A 5,982-nucleotide genomic window follows, 5' to 3' on the forward strand; every position below is an offset into this window, starting at 1 on the left:
GACCGGTGGAAATAACTTGAGTTTGGGATTTTCTTCTCGCCTCTGCTCTTCGCCGGGGGGTGACCCGGGACCCCATGGCGCCCCGCCAGCCACCCGTGCTGTGTGGTTCTCTGGGGCTGGGGTTCTCTCTGGTCATGGCTCCTCTGTGCAGCGCTCACGCCCGCTTGCCTGCGCTTGCGTGGCTCCCTGCGTTCTTTCTCGCGGCTCGGCCGTGGCTCATGCTAAGGTCGGTACTTCATCGTTTCCTTTGCATCTACTGGCGACAAACTCTCTGCTTTCACTTTCTGAAAAATGGCTTTCCTTTGCCCCAGGCCTGAACGGTGTTTTCCCTGGGGATTCCTCCCCTTCAGCGCGGGGCTGCCGCTCTCTTACGGCCTCTGCCGCGGGGAGCTGCTGGCCGCGGGGCCGCGCCTTGGTGGTCTCTCTCCTCTGGCTGTGTAAGAGCTTCTCTTTGACTTTGGCTGTCCTGCAGTTTCTCTGAGATGCGTCTGGGTGTAGATTTGCAGGGGGTCTGGAATTGCGATTTTCTGAATATTTCTCTGCCCCGTTCGTGCTCCCCTCTCTTGGGGCCGCTGTCAAACCTGCGCCAAGCCCCTGGCGGCCCCCGGGGTCTGTTCGGTCTTGTGGTTCCCTGCGTGTCTGCCCACCGGCCGCAGTCTGCACACTTCCTCTTCCAACCCGCGGGCTCTCGGCGGCCATCTCCGCTGCTGAGCATGTCGGGGTCTTCGCTTTAATTATCACCGCTTTTCGTTTCTGGAAGTTCGACTTAGCAGTGTCACCAGCTGCTCTTCGTGGCCTAGTTTCCTGTCCCTGCAGATGTCCTCAGTGTCCTCCAGTGTCCAGCTCTGACCACCAGATCCGCCTGCCTGGGCAGCAGGGCAGAACCCCAAGGACGCATGTGACGGCCTGGGCCCAGGGGTCCTCCCAGATCCTGGGGTCCTGGCCCCCGTGTCGCCCCCCCAGCCCCAGCGCTGCCCTGCGCAGGGGCTCCGAGAAGGCGAGAGACTGAGGGCCCCGCTCTGGGCTGACTGGAGGTGAGGGGGGTCTGGGCGGGGACCCCTGGAGCCTCGAGAGCCACCATGGCAGCTGAGCCTCTGCCCACCTGGGGGGCAGGGGAGGGGGGTCTCTTCCTCAGGGCCGTGGCCAAAGTGCCGCATGGCGCCTTCCGAGCACGACCTTTGTGGGAGAGGGGGGCTGCGGCAGGCTAAGCCGGCGAGAGCCTGTGGGGTCGGGCAGCGCTCGTTCCCCGGGTCCAGGCACGTGGCCTGTGAGGCAGCCTTCAGGGCGGGCCGCCCTGGCCACGCAGAGATGGGGCTCACCCCCCCAGCACGGGGTCTCACAGCACGTCCTCCTGCGCGCTCAGGCGTGCTTGGGGTTCCGGGGGACGACGCTTCTTTCCCCAAATTCCCCGGACTGAGGCATGGGTGCTGCCCTCCTCTCCCCAGGGCCGGGGCCAGCGGTCCAGCCCCATGCAGGCCTTTGGGGACCTGGCCCGGCACACACGGAGCTCAGAGGTGTGGGGGAGGCAGTTAGGGTTACAGAGAAAGGAGGTCCTCCCTACTCCAAGACGAAGAAGGAAGGAGTCAAGGGGAGTGGCTCAGGGAAGCGGACTTGGTCCGGTGCTTAGGGCGTCCGTCTACCACATGGGAGGTCCGCGGTTCAAACCCCGGGCCTCCTTGACCCGTGTGGAGCTGGCCCACACGCAGTGCTGATGCGCACAAGGAGTGCCGTGCCACGCAGGGGTGTCCCCCGCGTAGGGGAGCCCCACGCGCAAGGAGTGCACCCCATAAGGAGAGCTGCCCAGCGCGAAAGAAAGTGCAGCCTGCCCAGGAATGGCGCCCCACACACGGAGAGCTGACACAGCAAGATGACGCAACAAAAAGAAACACAGATTCCCATGCCGCTGACAACAACAGAAGCGGGCGAAGAAGAACACACAGCAAATAGACACAGAGAACAGACAACTGGGGCGGGGAGAAGGGGGAGAGAAAGAAATAAATAAATCTTTAAAAAAAAAAAGAGCGGCTCATGTCAGGTATTGAAGGATGAATAGGAGTTTGCCAGGGTATTTCCCATGGCAAGGCAGAAGTGTGGGGCTGTTTGGTGAATTCAGGAACTGTTCAGTGCTCCCGTGTGCCCTGAGGGGTTCAGGCCTGGGGCCGCCAGGGCCCCCCCGGAGCTGTCCTCAGATGCTCTGCGTTTGGGCCTTGTCGCCACAGCTGGCCGGGAATTCCCGGGCAGGACGAGGCCTGGTGCCCTCTGCACTGCCCGGCAGAGCAAGCCACGGTGTGGGGGCTCCCTCCTCCCCACACCCAGAAGCCCGCCCCCTGGGGGGGTGGTTTCGGGCCACCAGGCCACCGAGAGCCTGTCCCCCGAGAGGGCCGGCTTTTGGCCGTGGGCACTCGCAGCTCACAGGCTGCGGTTCCAAGGCCGAGCAACGGTCCAGAGCAAGCACCACCAGGCGGCACTGCCCCTAAGCACCCACAGCCGGCAAGCCCGGGCTCCTGGGCCCCGTGGCAGGGTGCGGCGGCAGCGGCGGGCGGCCTCCCCTGCTTTCGGTGCCGCCAGCCTCCTGCTTCTGTGCCCCCCACACCCAGCCCGTTTAAAAGGAGTCGGGCGAGAGCACCGAGCCCCTGACGTGGCCTGGTCAGAAGGCCCTGCTTGCCGCCGGCCGCACCCAGGATGGCGCGGTCTAAGAGCGGGGTTTTCTGGGGTGCACACAGCTCCAAGCCCCCACCCCCTGCCTGGTTCTCGCCCCCACAGGCGGCGCAGGGTGGGCTCTCCCTGGCCGGCCGGCGTCCCCACCGGGGCCCCCAGACAGGTGGGTGGTCCCAAGGTGCGGAGAGCCCCGAGGGAGGGGCCTGGAGCACAGGTGCGGGGACAGGTGTATCCGGGCACGTCCCCTCTGCCGTCCAGCCGGGCTGCGCGCGTCGGCTCCGCCTGGACAGTCGCCAGCGCCTCCGCTGAGCGGGGCTTCTCGGCGCCTGGAGCTGCTGTCGGGTTTTCCGCGGGTGAAGACCAAGGCCCCCGACCCCTGGAGGGCGTGGGGGGGGGCGCCCACGCCTCATCTGCATTCCTGCTCTGAATTCTATGTTTAGCTTTTTGTTTTAAAATGGCAAACGGTGAACTCCCTGTCACCTCGGGGCGGAGCCAAGTGGCCTTGATGCGGGGCTGCCGGGGAAGCAGCTGGCAGGAGAGGGGCAGAGGCGTGGGGGCACCGGCTCCCCTCCTCCGTGAGGCACCGGCCCCCCGGGCAGCGCTGGGAACGCGGGTGCACGGGGGCCGCGCCGCAGGCCCGGTGGCTCCGGGGCGTCCGCGCTGCGGGCTGGCTCGGAGGGCCGGGCGCGGTGGCCTCGGCCCGCATCTCCTCTGCGCCACCTCCCGGCCCTTCCAAAGGTCCACTTTGCCGAAAGGCCAAGCCCAGCAGGACCCTCCGAGTCCCCCAGGTTCGAGGTGTGCACACGGCTGGGGGCGGGTCTGTCCGGGGCCCGCGTGTGACGTTGGCGGCGATGCCAAGCAGCGCAGCGGGGAGCGCACCGCGCGCTGTCGTTCCAAACCAGAAGGTGCGCCGCGTCGGGGAAGAGGGCGGCCGCCGAGGGGCGCGGGGCCGGGCGGCGGGACGTCGGGCCTCACGCCAGGCCGCCCTCCGTCGACCGCTCATGTGACGCGCGGCCCGAGGGCCTGTTCTGGCCTGGCCCTGGGGAGGCGTCCTCACCAGAGCGCTGGCAGGGGACCCCGGTTCCTTCGGGGGAGCGTGTCTGCCTCCCCCCAGCCCCGCCGTGGCCAGGCCCCTCGGTCCAGGGGCAGGCGAGGGATGGAAGGCAGCCGGGTCCTCCCTGCGCCCGGGGAGGGGGAGCCGGGGAGGGTGGGGCCCTTGGTGGCAGCGCCCGCCGCAGGCTGAGCCTGGGGGCAACGCCCCGGGGTGCCCGGGACGGCGAGCGCGGAGGGCGGCAGGGAGGGTCCCAGAGAACAGCGCCCAACCGGGCCCTCTGGACTCAGCTGCCTCCACGCCTGCCTCGGGCAGCTCAACCGACGCCCTATGAATCAGCTGCTGTTTCTTGAGCGCCTACTGCATACAGGCACTGCCAAGAGTGGCGCTGACCCAAACTCCTTAATCCCTGAGATGGGTACTCTTGGTTCTCATTTTACAGGCAGGGAAACTGAGGCACGGGAGGCTAAGCCACTTGCCTGAGGTGACACAGGAAATGAAGGGGGAGGCAGGGTTTAGGCCCAGGTCTGTGTGACCCCAGAGCCCTTGTCCTGCTGCCAGACCCCGCCGGCAGTTACCCGTGGAGCACCTCCTAGGCCAGGGGCCGGGCCAGGGCCCTCAGGGCGCAGGGGCTGCCCTCGCGGAGCTGCCGTTCCCCTGCGGCAGGGGGATCGCGCCGGGCCGGCGGGAAGGAGGCAGGGGCGGGGCCAGGAGCTGCGTGGAGGTCAGGAAGCCTTCCCGGAAGGGGCAGGGGGCTCCAAGAGCAGCAGGTGCAAAGGCCCTGAGGCCGGTGTGTGGGTGTGTGGGGGGGTGACCTGGGAAGGCTTCCCAGGGGAAGTGACATAGAGGGGGGCTTCCTAGCCGCGGGGCGGGGCACGGGGGCCACGCGAGGCTCCCAGGCGGCCCCCTCGGGCGGCCCACAGCCCGCAGGCTCCTTTCGGGCAGAGCCAGGCCACGGGCGTGGGTGCGAGGGGCTTCACTTGAGCAGGCGATCTTGAGACGCACAACGGGGGTGCTGCCACCTGAGCCCGGGGCCCAGCTGGGAGGCAGGTCAGGGCACTGGGGCCCTGGGGGGCGCACGGCGCCGGCCTCTGCACCAGGGACAGCGGGGGGAGGGGGAGGGGAGCACCCCCGCAGGCCTCTGCGCAGCTGGCCCGTCTGCCTGGAACGGCCTTCCTGGGGACCCCAGAGACCCCCAAAGCTCCCGTGGGCAAGAGTCAGGCTGAACCCAGCCCTCAGCTGGGCCGCCCCCACCCAGGACGGAAGCCCGACCGTGGCAGGCTGCCCCGCTGGCCCGGCCTCTGCGTGTTCACAGGAGGGGAAACTGGGGCTCAGAGGAGAGGGGACCGGCCCGAGGCCTCGAGCTGGGGTGACGGCAGAGCTGAGCCTCCACCTGCCCCGGCCCAGTTTCCACTGACCTCACCGCGAGGTCTGCCTCCTCCAGGAAGCCCCCCAAGGCTGTGGGGACGGCCCTTGCCTGGGCGTGGCACTGTGGGGACGGCCCCTGCCCGGGCATGGCACCAAGGGGCGGCCCCTGCCCGGGCGTGGCACTGTGAGGACGGCCCCTGCCCGGGCGTGGCACCAAGGGGCGGTCCCTGCCCAGGCATGGCACTGTGGGGATGGCCCCTGCCCGGGCGTGGCACTGTGGGGACGGCCCCTGCCCTGGTGTGGCACCGAGGGGTGGCCCCTGCCCAGGTGTGGCACTGTGGGGACGGCCCCTGCCCAGGCATGGCACCGAGGGGCGGCCCCTTCCTGGGCATGGCACTGTGGGGACGGCCCCTGCCCGGGCATGGCACTGTGAGGACAGCCCCTGCCCGGGCGTGGCACTGTGGGGACAGCCCCTGCCCGGCGTGGCACCGAGGGACGGCCCTTCGACGGCTGGGCCTGGTGGGTTAGTGCCCACAGTCTGCCCAGGTCCCAGGGGAGCCGGGTCCCCCACCCCCAGCCGACTCCTCGGGGCTCCTCCCGCTGGGCAGATGTGGGAGGGGGCAGAGGGCACACCGGCGGGGGGAGGGCCTGGGGCCCCGCTGCCCGCTGCTGGGAGACAAGGGTGGCGCAGGGCGGCCGGGCTCCAGGCCTGAGGCCCCGAGACCCCCTGCCCCTGGGGACCCCTCAGGGCCAGGCAGAGCAGGGCTGCCCCCGGGGACGCCTCAGGTCAGGAGAACGGGGTGCCCCACCTCACGCTCCCACAGGACTGTTCCCAGAGCCCCAGCGGGCCTGGGTGGGAGAGAGGAAGTCACCATGCGTATTTGTTGCTGAAGTAACTCACGAAA

The sequence above is a fragment of the Dasypus novemcinctus genome, chromosome 3, assembly GCF_030445035.2.
Source record: "Dasypus novemcinctus isolate mDasNov1 chromosome 3, mDasNov1.1.hap2, whole genome shotgun sequence".
NCBI lineage: Eukaryota > Metazoa > Chordata > Mammalia > Cingulata > Dasypodidae > Dasypus > Dasypus novemcinctus.